We start from the raw sequence: 13,666 nt of genomic DNA, 5'->3' as shown, positions 1-13,666 counted from the left end.
TTCAAAGGCGAAAGGTGACCCCTGGTGCGCACAATGGGGAAGTGCAGAGGTATGTGCCCTCCTGCTTAACATTTACGTTTTCTGCTACTTATGATCAATAAAAATCATCCCGAGGTACTATGATTAGTGTTGTATGCCTTTACGTGGGTAATACATAATAATCATGGATTAAATTGAATATGTGATACTCTTATGTCTTATTATTATTTTCCCCTCCTACATCGTCCTTTCAACACGGATTCTGAGCGGGTGTCAGATATTGCTAACCTAGCCAGCGAGGACTCCGTATGTAAAATAAAACCAGACAAGAGTGCCAACCATGCTTGGGATGCAAAAATCTATAAACGTAAATGTTACCGCTGTGGTAGCAGTAACCACTTAGCCAACCATCCCAGTTGCCAAGCCAGCAGTCGCGGGTGGTATTAATCCCGGGTGTGAAGGCGCGGGGAACGGGGTTAATTTAATAATACATTTTAAAAACGTACCTGTCCTTTGGCCGGGTCCGCGTTTCACGTTTTCTCAGCTCCTGCTCTCCTGCCTCCGACAGGAAGCATTACAACAAACAAATGATGGACGGAATGCTGACAATGCAGACATTCTCCCCCAGTCAAGAGATCTGGGTTAAATCCATCGTTCTTTTGCCCACTACACCACCCCAGTTTAGACATGGCCATATGCAAATCAGTCTTGACCCTGTGCCTCATGGGAACAGTCCAGCCCGAACTGCCAAGCCATGTCTTCCCTGGACCGGAATCAAGCATCCTAGGACCGTTTCTGGCTATCAGCTGTCATCAGCCAGGATAGCTTGACTCCAGTGGCGTAGTGAGCACGGGTTCCACGTCTGGGAAGACCCATCCCACTTAGGGCGAAAAGCGTTACAACAAACAAATGATGGACAGAATGCTGACAATGCAGACATTCTCCCCCAGTCAAGAGATCTGGGTTAAATCCATCGTTCTTTTGCCCACTACACCACCCCAGTTTAGACATGGCCATATGCAAATCAGTCTTGACCCTGTGCCTCATGGGAACAGTCCAGCCCGAACTGCCAAGCCATGTCTTCCCTGGACCGGAATCAAGCATCCTAGGACCGGTTTCTGGCTATCAGCCGTCATCAGCCAGGATAGCTTGACTCCAGTGGCGTAGTGAGCACGCAGCCTCCCTTCCCTCCCCTCCCCTAAGCAAATCACAGCGTTGCAATGGAAATGGTGGGGACGCAGCCCAGCCAGGGTTTACGGGGAGGCCATTTCTCCATGTAGGCTGCATTTCAGCCTGCTTGGAGGAAAGGCAGTGTTTGCATGACTGGTTTGGGTGGCCCCAGAGGGCCTTCCAAACAGTCATTCTGCCCTCAGGAGTGGGCATACCACTCCTCCCTTGATCGTAGAGGAGCCCCGCATGCCCTCAACTAAACATAAAATGGTAATAGGAAGTTATTACCATTTTATGTTTCTGCTTCTCGCACTGCAAGAAAGAAGTGGGGCGACGCTCCTCCACCCTAGTGGAGGAGCCACCCCTGCAAGCCAGGTCCTCTACTTGCAGAAAATCTAACAAAAAAAGACACTTAGCTAGTGTGTGTCAGAGTCTCTCTCAGAAACACACTGATATAGATTATTCCACAGATGTAAAGTTTCAATCTGTAAAGAAAATAGTTTTCCAAGTACGGGAGTACAAATAGATCAATCAAATTAAGTACCCTGAATGCGAGATTGGTCAGGATGGCAAACGTATTAAAATGTTCGCAGATTCATGCTCTCCGTTCACCTTATTAACATTTCTGATTTTAAGGCCATGGACTTTTGCAAATATAGAAATCTATTACCTAGCGGTTACATGGAGGATCCTATTCCGCTTAGAGGTATGGTTAAAACCTGTATTACGTTCAAGGACGGTCTACCCTAGGAAAGGTCTATGCTTCTTGGCTGGCAGCATCAGAAAGAATTAGGGATTACACTTGACCCTAACAACCCAGGACAGGTTCTTACCATTGAGATGTGCAAACAAATCCCTGAGGTATTTATATCTAAGTTAGGCCTTCTTAAAAATTTCCAACATAAAATAAAATTGGAACCCAATGCCAAACCTGTTGTTCATAAAACCAGATCACCTGATGTGGGAACCACTCAAAAAAGAATTGTCCAGATTAAAGGATTTGGGTATCATCCAGCATGTGGATTGCACTGAGTTGGTTTCAGCAATAGTTATCACTAAGGCCCACAGAGAAGATAATAGATTATGCATTGACCTCAGAGACCTTAATGACAGTATCCTAATTGAAAGACACCCATTACCTCACATTCATGACATCCTAAGTACCATGGGGGATGCAACCTGCTTCAGAATCTTAGACCTTTTAATGGCATACCATCAAGTTGAATTACACCCGGACTTCAAGGAATTGACTGCTTTTACCACAACCTTGGGTTCAATCATGTCCTGCAGGATGCTGTTTGGGATAGCCTAAGCGTCTGCAGTGTTTAAAAAAATTAAGCATTCTAGTGGGTATACCCAAAACGTTATGCTTCCAAGATGGCATTTTAATATACAGTGCTTCCACTGAGGAGCATAATACATCTCTGATGCAGGTTCTCTCCAAATACAAAGAGGCAGGTCTAACCTTAAAGGAAGAAAAATGCCAAATAGGTGTGGGTGCTGTCAATTATCTAGACAAAAAACATCACAATGCCAATACTGATACTCACTTCCTTATTTCTTACGGCGCATGGAATTGAATCAATGTCACCTTGAACAATTAATTTCAATATGATTTAATCAAAAAAATCCATTCAAACGTTCACGTTTTAATCAAGTGAAAAAGATTTGATCAATTTAAATTGTTTATGCACACACCAAAAAGTGAACTACCTTATTCTGAAGAAACCCAAATCAATAACATATTTTAACACACTTGAATCCAGATTCCAACCTCTCTTTCAATCCCATTCAACCATGCAACATCTAACATTCATCCAAACCACTCACATTCCAGCATAACAACACACAACTCTCTTTTCAATATTTCATAACTGTACACATCATGTGAGAACAAACAAAAGCCAAACAGGAAAAAATTCAAAAATTTCAAGATCTCTAAATTTCCTCCCAAGTGCACCCCCAACAAAGTATACAATACATTTACAGGTGCACCATTGGGGCATTAATTTGTACACTTGATTGGCTACAACAGGTCAACGCGTTTCGAACCCCGAGTATTCTGCTATGGGGTTCTCCTCAGAACCAAACAGCTGGAAAAAAGATAACCATGTCTTACTAATTACCGACTCTTGTTTACAACCAAACTCCTCATACTTAGCCTCCTTTCTCTGAGTCTGCTTACCTTATTTAGTACAGCGAGATCAGCCGATCCCTGCTTGTCTTTACTTATGCATCCTAGAAAAAAACATCAAATATTGACCAATATATCAAAATTGTCCTATTAAAATAAAATGTCAGTCAAAGTCTCTATCTAGCGTGTTTATACAGTGACTTACGTTCGGTACAGAGGCTGGTCTGAGATCGGAATAATGAATCTCATGTATTTCTTTGGGGGCCAATCCTTCTTCAATATACGGGGGTAGGTGGGTAGAAAAACAAGGGAAAACAGCGCTGGCGTTTTCAGAACTTCATAGCCTTAACTCAAATTCACTATCGCTACAATGTAAGAAAGATCTACCTTTCTGCCGAGTCTGCACAAGACTTCTGGTGGTGTTCTTTATATGTCGTCCGAGATCCATCTTGCTTTATATTTCTGAAAATGAAAGGACTGAATATGACCCATATGCTAGTTGCCAGCACTACACCGCGTTACTTGCTTAAACAAACTGCCTTTTAAATTTAAATGTTAACCGCCGGTTTCGTTACTGTTCGCTAACCTGATTTTCCATTAATAACATAAGAGTCCTTCTAGTAACTGGCTCTAATTACATAAATCCGCTAACGTATACGGAAGCTTATTCCATTAGCTAAGCTGATAAATTCACATACCTTTGTGTTTTGCGAGCCTTTCTTCAGATGGAATACCTCGTATCAAGCCGCCTCGATCTTGACGGTGTTACAGGCATTCTGCTTATGCACAGAACTATGCACAAGAAACCAGGACCTCAGTGAATTGTGGTGTACCAAAAACTCACCTCAGAACCCAGAACCCCTTATCCGACCAGCATCAGCGTTCCATTCGTTATCCGAGTTTTATCTCGGCGGTCCCAATGTATAGATAACCCAGAACAAGCAACTTAGGGTATTCTCAGGAATGGTGGGAATCAGAAATACCTATTCGTAATTATTCTCATATCAGTCCACAACAGAATAAACAGAGACACAGTAATGTTTAAAGAGTTTATTTTATAAACCTCGTGTCCTAAGATGCAGTACTTTGGCTAACATAAGCAGACAAATGATTAAGATCAAAACCATCAGCATAGTTACAATACCATAGAAAATGAAAGGAGTAATCATACTAAAATGACAGTGGATATCAGCCACCTTCCTTTCGCAAATAAACTAATACTATTATTATTAGACTAAGAAAAGGTCTCTAGGCTTGAATGGGGAACCCCATACCATAAAGATCAGCTTAGTGGGATCACATCACAGGATCAGCTAGACTCTGCTCCTGGGAAAGCTCTTCTTCCGAATGTGTTGAAAAACATGCAACACTGCAATATTAAAAGCACCTGACTTTCAGGTATTTGCAGCTGCGTGCGTGTTATGGCTAAATAGTGGGCCGATCAACCCGAACCCAACAACATGCACCATCTAGCGACCCAGACTGTTTCTTTACACAATGTTCAGACCAAGGTTGCTGCTCACTGTTTGGGATGTCAACAACAGACAGTTCTCATGTGAAGCAAAGTCGAGCAAGCATTTCTCAATTAATAACATGTAACTACAGTGTTGTGTGCAAAAGCAGCAAAAGCGGCAAGATGGCTTTCTAACATCTAACGCGGTTGTGCTAACTTAGCATTGTACGTATATAGATAGCAATCTTCACTTCACCCCCCCTTGATCGGACCACTAACCAGTAGGGACGCATTTGCAAGAACGCAGAGTTCAAGTTTGATAGAACGGAACCAAGGGCATAAATTGTAAGTCCATATAAGGTAAGTGAAAAAGTTTGAAGAAAAAAAAAAAAAAGGATTGAAAAAAAACATTTAAAGGATAAAAAAATCATTGAAGGTCGTATGCCGAAATTAAGGCGCAAAAAGTCAATCCATCAATGTATAAGCACAATAAGTTGCAACAGCTTCCAAGAGCAAATCATTGGAACGTTCTGCAAAATTATCTGCCATCCAGTTCAGCAAGGGGAAGGAACACACATGTTCCTCGAAAACCAGAGCCTCCAGCACCATTCGAGGGCAACCTGTGTGTTCTTCAAGATAACTTCGCGCTAAGAATTCAGCTGCAGCCGTTCCGATGTCCCAATTCCCGAGGACTCCATGTGCTGCTCCACAGGCCATAATCCTGACGCCAGAACAGTCCAACTCATGAGCCACTAAGGGGCTCATTAGCTGATCATATTCCGGGGCAGGAGACACCGAGTTCGACAGGCACAAATCCAGAGCCCATTGGAATGGACAATCTAGGCAATGAAAGACAGGCTGCACACAAGTAAAGTAGGGAAACCGGAAGGACAATCCATAGGCTATGCTTAAAGTCGCCAGTGGTAAACTGCCATAGTATTCAAGCATCTGGTTACGAAGATGGAGCAGCCGGGACCTGCTGTCGTGTGACGCAATTCGTGCATCCATAGCGTAGTACGCAGATCAACAAAAGCACCCCAGCTACGAGGGCGAGAAGCAAAGGGAGACCTCCAAAGACGCTGGAAAAAATAGAATGAAAAAATGCCGGGATCACACCAAAAATAGTTTGAAAGGAGGTCACGAGGCCGGAGCCCACAATTTAAAAAAATGAGCCAGGCCACTTGTTGACGAGGCATTAAAGATAGTCTGAATCAGGGCCCCAAAATGGAGTGGGAGATCAGTATTCAAAAGCGCTTGCACCTCTGTGCGCGTATTTGCTACGTGAAGGACAAATGTTTCCCTGGACGAAGTCAACGCGACTTCTTTTTGAGACAATAGAGCCCTTATTCTGCTCATCTTATTGAACTCTGCTTTCAAGGTTGGAATGGAAGGCCAGATGGATACATCGAGCCGTCCATGCGGGGGTGGGAAAAGGACGTTATTACAGCAAACTACTCTCTGTGATACGGTCACTATGTAGAGAATTCCCACTAACATCCCACAGCAAGCTTCATTATTTAATAGCAAATAACTACCGTTAGCAAGCAGCGTAAAAGACGGTGTTATAAGTGGCACAGGGATCCCTTTCAGGACGCAAGCTAAATTAGGAGCGTGCACATTACATGCACCATGCAATTGAATGTGCCTACACACTACAGAGTGATCTGGCGTGGAAGTGCACTCTTCACCTTTCAAATAAACTCTTTTCCGTCCCTCACGCATCTATACGTGAATGGGAGTGACCAAATCTTGTGCAGGAAGGCAGTACCAAGTTTTTCATAACTGCCAAGGGCATAATGTTTCATGCACGAACTGAACTTAAACAGGGGGAAGGGTAACGTTATCAACCCGTGGATAAGCCACACAGCGGAGTTTAATTCGGCAACAGAGAAAGGCAAAGGTTCTAACTTTTCAATGTGCAGCAATAAATATGTTGCATCTTTCATGGACATGAATTGTTGTTTCGCTGTTAAATTAAAAGGGAGGAACAAAGATGAAGTATTCATGTAATCCCAAGGGACCTTCCCAGCCTTTAACGTTTGCAAAGTCCATGCAAACAGCATAATGGAACGCAATTGATTCTGACCATGATACAAAACAAACAAATCATCCTGCACAATGTCTACCACAGATGAAACAATATTATCTAAGCTATAAATTCTGGAAGATAGGGTGTTAATGCCATTATCTATTACAGCCAATACCTTTTCCATATTGGCTTGATCAATAGCTCGTAATCTGGATGCGGCTTCAATCTGTGATAGCTTCCAAACTTCGTTGTAAATAGCATATACCCATCTTTTGGACCTGCCAACCGCAGGACCCTTAACAAAATCATTCATATCTATTTTGTCGTTCAATTGTGAAAAATTAAGTTTAACAGATGCTAAGGTGGAATGTTGCAGCCAAGATTGGCATAACTTCCCTACTGAGTAGGTAGTTACAGTGTGAGAAGATTCAAAACGGGGGTCCACACGAACTTGTGTATACCCCGGTGCTAAATCCAGAAACCGATGTTGACAGGAATCTGAGCTCGTTTGCCACACTAACCACCCTTCCGGATTCAATTCAGAAATATTGAAGGATGTGTTGGAAATGTATGACTGCAACGTAGCAAGGGACAGATCCGTATGATTACCCCAATTAGGATAAGCACCCAGATCCGGAGCGGAGGGAGAATTACATTTTTTAGAAGTAGCCAATCCAAAACAGGTGGTCTGAAAAATTGACGAATTCAAAAATAACATGTGGTTCGGGATGAGGCAGGCACGATGCAAAGCTTCTGTTCCCTGTACCTGCCACGGTTTAGAACCCCAAACTGATTTAAGATCGATAGTAGCTTTCCACTGATCATATCCTCCAATTGCCAACTTGTCCATAAAGGACTGGGAATACAACAATTTGGTGTGTGTCAGTCTAACCTTAGAAGCAGACTCAGCCGCAACCTTAAAATAAAAGGAGGCCGGATTTGACACACTGAAATCAGAAATAACGTGGTGGAGCTGCCCAGCCTAGGGGCGGGACAGTGTTCCCATTGTGTATAATTTACGACATTTCTAAACGTATTTGCTTTGTGTAGGAAATGTGTGCCATAATGTTGATAACAGAATTGCTCATCATAATTAGCAGTATCTAAATACAAATCTTCAGCATCAAATGCAGCATAACATTTCAAATCAGCAAACAGTGCTTCTATTGCTTGTACATCCCAATCATCCGAGTGGATGTTCTGCTTATCTACATCACCCATAGAAACACAAAATACATTTGGCACATTGATTACTTCAGTGGGGCCATGAATTTGTAATTTTACAGCATCCCAAGCGATCCCATCACGTACAGGCCAGGCAGTAATGTTCACAAAAGTCTGGTCCCTTTTCATGATATGTGATGAGGAATGGGGGGCCAAAGTTCCATCAATTAGTCGAATTGTAGAGCGTTCTTTCAGGTAGTGTCCATTGATAAGTCTAAAAAACACTACCACAAAGCCAATGGACATAAACAAAAAAATACATATGAGCACCAGCCAAATGTAAGTCCAAGGGGAATTAAAAAAGGTCTTTTGAACCAGGCAGCAAAAATTGAAACTTTGGACGGGGCAATGGAAGTCATTGAATTAGTGTCAAAGGAGTATCGTGACTGGGTAACTGTGGTGGATTGTAAAACAGGCAAAGGAACATCCGCAGGATAAGCATACTCATTATCTTCAGGTAGACCACCAGGTGTCGGTGACAATAAAGGACCAGTAACTGTATGCATCTCGACGGCAACATCAGGCACGGTGTTAGAAGCTGGGGCCACAATCGAATTTCTCAGCATCGAAGGGAAAGAAACTGCCGGTGTCATTCTAAGAAGAATCGGCCACTCGCTGTAGCTTGACATTGTCAATAGAGATGTACCTGTTATCCTTTCGACCAGGAAGTGGAGGTAAAATGACTGTATGTGTACCCTGTACTCCAAGCACCGGAACTGGTGCACGATAAGAGGGGCCAAACTCCTTCTTGTTCTCCACCTTCTCACGGACCAGATCACCAACTCGAGGTAGCCAGCCGACTACCGGAATCTAAAGCGCAGCATCAGATGTGGAGGGTACGTTTTCCTTCGCTAGACTGTCTCTGGCTTCTTGAAGATTCTGCAATACAGCACAGTGATCATCTACGTCAAAGGGTGCGGCCGACGCCGCCATGTCTAGACCATCAAGGTCCGGGACAAACATTCGCATGACAAAGAGCATCATGTATGGGGTCCGCCCACCAAGAGACCTTCTAGGGAGATTATTAAGTGCACGTTGTATGTCATATAAGTGGGCTAGCCAATTCCGGCCAGTACCTAAAACCCTGGCTGTCAAAGATTGCTTTAAGTCACGGTTCATTCGCTCCACTACACTATTACCCTCAGGTCGGTATGGAGACGAAAATTTGACTTGGACCCCCAAATTTCTCATGGCTTCTTTGTACGCCTTAGAGGCGAACGCAGGGCCCTGATCAGAATGAAAGGTACCACATGCAAAACTTCCAACAAAGACACGCAAATCCTTGATGAAAGTACGGGCATCAGCACTCCTTTGTGGCCATACCCACAGAAAACGTGTGCACGAATCCACTGCAACCAAGATGTATTTGTACGCAGTATCAGAGGTAAATGGACCGCAATGATCTAAATAAACACAACCCAGTGGTTTATTAGATATGTACAACTGAGTCTGTGGTGGGCGCGCCGCAGTTGAAGGTTTTATCTGCTGGCAAATGTCACAATTGAGAACATAAGCGCGAACCTGTTTATATAAACCGCACCACCAGTAACGTTGTTGTAACAGAGATACAGTAGCCGCAACGCCGGCATGCACGGACGCCATGCCCTCGTGAGCTGCTAATATCAAAGATGGTATGCAGTCCGCGTCGGGAATCAATCTGCCACCAACGTCGTTAATCCTCACTAACGGGACGTTATCAGGACTTAAACGATAATGGTAACAAGAAGGGAAACCTCTTGGATATTTTGTTCCCTTCTCTGTAGCAGCAATAGCTGCCAAGATGTCATCATCGATCTTACTTTTGGATCTTGTAACTGCTGCTACTAAGTATGTCGCCACTGCTGTTTTTGCTGCCTCGTCAGCTAGGCTGTTGCCGACAGCATGGACACCAACTCGTTGGTGACTAAGAGTGTGAATAACATTCACGAGAGGCAGATGTTCTTTAAGTTCTGCCACTCGAACCCAAAGCGTTTTATGCTTAATCGTGCTATCTTTGGAATCATGGTAGTCATTCTGAGACCAAAAATGTAGATTGTCGTTGTAAGATTGGACACAATAAAATGAGTCACTCACTATAAGAGTAGTGACTCGGGGATCAGCAAACTCTAGTGCAAGCACCAGAGCACGAAGCTCCCAATGACCCAATGACTGCGTATGCACGACATCGGATTGGAATTCACCATTCACAAAAGTACCAACCACAATTGCGCAGGCCGCTGAATAGGCATGCTTCGATCCAGTAGCCGGTTGTGCAGAACCGTCAGTGTAAATGACACAATGGTAATCCTCGAGCGGGCGCAAAGACAGAGGAGCTGGATGAACGAATTCATACTGCAAAAACTCCTGAGTCTGAAGTACCGTGTCAAAGATATATGTGACGTCAGGCGATGTCAAGGAAGTGGCCCATTGTATCCACCTTGGATGCAAAGCCTTAGAATTAGGTACACTTGCTTTCGTCACCGCCTCAAGGGCAGGATATGGTGTTACCACCAACATGCGTTTACCTTGCGATAGTGCTCGCTCTTTCAGAATCGCCATCTGTACTGCCGTCAGAACTTTCTCGACAGCGGAAAATCGCAGTTCAGCCGAAGTGTACGTGTGATTTGTAAGCAATGGGGACGGTGTCGCCCTCATTGAACGTTAAGTATGTGAAACCCACTGCGCCTGGGACAATTCTTATTATCAGGTTAGTGTGGTTATCACGCGTCAATAAGTATTTTGAAGCAAGAAGGTCAGCTTGCAATGATTATGCGAGAAGGGTATACCGTTCCTCCTAGTCTGGGGAGTTAGTGTGAAGAGTACACTTACCCCTAAGATTGAGACAAAGTGGGGGATAATGTCTAGACAGCCTGGGAGCTAATAGCATGTGATGGGTGGGGGAACCCACACTGGTGGAACTAAAACCCTCACACACCCAGCAAGCTAGGTGTCATGCTTCATCATCTGGGTTTTGCTCCTCGTCGGGTCGGCGCTGCAATTCCCAACGGGCTCCCAAAGATGGGGCTCTTTAGCGGAGATCTTTTGTTCCTTGCCGAAGGTGAGTGCAAGTGAGGGCCAGGTAAGTGTAGACGTTGGTGAGTGTATTCTAAAACAGGGTTGGTTAGTCTGAATAATGAATTTTATTCGGTCAGTAAACAACCCTATTAAAAAAAAGATGAGTGGCGGTAGTCTGGACACAATGGGTCAAGGACTAACTCTGCTCTACTCAGATGGTCAACATGTTTCTTGCCTCATGGTCAGAGGGATCCAGCGGCAATTCATCAGGACCAGTGAAAGGTGAACTATCTACAAATTGTGAGGGTGTAAAACAGGATATTAAATTATTGTGGTAGTGCCTGGATAAAACTACCCTAGGGAAGTGTCTGGAAAACGTAACACTTCCGCATTGGAATGGCCTAAAGGAGAAGGAGAGAGGAAGCAAAACAGGCCAACACAGAACATTAAAAATACACTTTGTAATATATATACAATTCGTAGTCTGGAGCCAAAGACTCCTCATATGCATGTCCAATACACGTAGCAATTGCGCTAAACAGGAGTGATCATGCAAAAGTGGATGCAGTGTGAAGACACGTGTCAAGTGATACAAAATCCAATCCAATCTGAATTTTACGTCATGAGGTCTGACAATGCTCACCTAAAGTTATAAAAGGTGCCGCTCCAATCGGTACGTGGCGAGCCTCTTGGGATGGCGTGTTAGCCTACTGTGGACAGTAGTATAAGCAAGAGACTCAAACAGGTAGGTGTACACGGGTAAAACACCTGCTGGTGCTAGGTGTTATCTGAGGAACTGGTAAGCAAGGTCCCACGGTACCCCGGCCACCGGAAACCACCGCTCGAGGAGCGAGCCGACCCCAAGCCCGGAGTGCTGCCCAAGGGAGAACTGGCACAAGGCAGCGTAGGGGTCGGTCCGCCACAACAGCAGCGGTCAGCCGTCCACCGGCGTCTAGGGAATCCCTGACCGTTCGATCTAAGTGATGTTAGTCGGGTGGTAATTACTTACAGTTCTGACGCCCAAGGGTGGTCTGCAAACCTACCCCGCTCCGCCGAAACCGGGAAGTGTGGTTCACTTTCCAATGCTCAGTTAAGAACCACTCCGGTCAAGTGTGGGCGAGTTCTAATTGGGCGTCTACAGTCTGACGACTAGTTTCGGAAAACCCCGCCTACGTAGAGTGACTACGGGCGCCATCTTGGAATGGGGTGCTGAGGCTGCATCAGGTCGTGTTTGGTATGTCTCAGAGGCCAGGACAGGGTCCCCGGGGAGGCTAATGAACTCCATTATGCCCTGGTCTTGGGTATTGGGGTTGATCAATGTCTACAAGGGAGAATATAAGACTAGTTGTGTGCATAATGCCCAAGAACAGGTAATGCGATCAGGTAATGTGGATTGAATCAGGCTATTCACGGGATTACTGTTATGTCAGTCATGTGTCAGTGATGCCCAGAAGATGCTATAAGATATTGGAGGATCGCTGTCGTATCTGTAAGTAACTAAGTCTATCCCTTGTCTCCCACGTGTGGTAAGGTTTGTTGACAATACTCGGGCGGGTATCAGGATATCAGTGTGTTAAAGTACCCCACGGTATATCGTCATTCAAACCTCTCGTGTCAGATGCCAATCTGTGCACCCATCTTTGTTCTAATCTAAACAGGGCTTGTGTTGTAATTCCTGGATGTGACTCTAATACGACCCATCTCAGGGAGTCTGGTGTATGGTGAAGACTCTTAAAATGGCAGTACAGTTTTGTGGTCTCTTTCAAGCATCTTATATTGCTGTTATGCTCCGTGATGCGTGTTTTGATGGGCCGTGTCGTCATCCCTATGTAGTTCAATGTACAAGGCCACTGTAATAGATAAATACAGTTGGTGGAATTGCAATTGGTATGACGTGTCAGTGTCCAGGTTAAGGTGTCAGACAGAATCACTTCCTTGGTAGTCATCGTCTGTTTACAGGACGTGCAATTACCACAGGGGAAATGTCCAATGACAGGTGGAAGCCCCCATAGAGTGCCCTGGGGGTTCTGTGTTTCTTTTTTTGCAGGTCTCGTGTGGATCAAGATGTCTTTCAGATTTTGAGTCCTTTTAAAGGCGAATCTGGGTTGAGGAAAAGAGAGGTTACCGGCAGCTAGTATACCCCAATGTTTTTTAATTACTTTTTTCATTGTATTTGAGGAGGGGGTGAACGAGGTAACACAGGTCAGGATGTCAGTTTGTTCCCTGGTCCTGGTCTCGAGCAACACCTCTCTGGGGTTATTCCTAGCACGTTTCATGGCTTTTGTGATAGTGATGGTCGGATACCCTCTCTCTTTTAGATTGTTTGCTAGGATATCTGCCGCTTTTTTGTAGTCCGACACTGAGCTACAATTTCTCCTCACACGGAGAAACTGACCGAAGGGTAAGTTATCCCTCAATGCCTTGGGGTGGTGACTACTATACAGCAGAAGGCTGTTCCTGTCTGTTGGTTTTTTGTAGAGGCTAGTTGTTAAAGCCCCGGACGCTAATCTAATGTCTAGGTCCAGGAAAGCAATGTGAGACGGAGAGATGTGATTGGTAAATTTTAAATAAGGGTTCTGTGCATTAATCCATTGGCAGAACTCTTCACATCTACTCCAAGATCCCTTCCAAAGGATGAGGACATCGTCTATAAAGCGCCTCCACATGATCAGATTTTCGCCAA

The sequence above is a fragment of the Triturus cristatus genome, chromosome 3_2 (assembly GCF_964204655.1).
Source record: "Triturus cristatus chromosome 3_2, aTriCri1.1, whole genome shotgun sequence".
Taxonomy (NCBI): domain Eukaryota; kingdom Metazoa; phylum Chordata; class Amphibia; order Caudata; family Salamandridae; genus Triturus; species Triturus cristatus.
The sequence above is the reverse complement of the archived record's forward strand: the minus strand, read 5'-3'. Positions refer to the sequence as shown.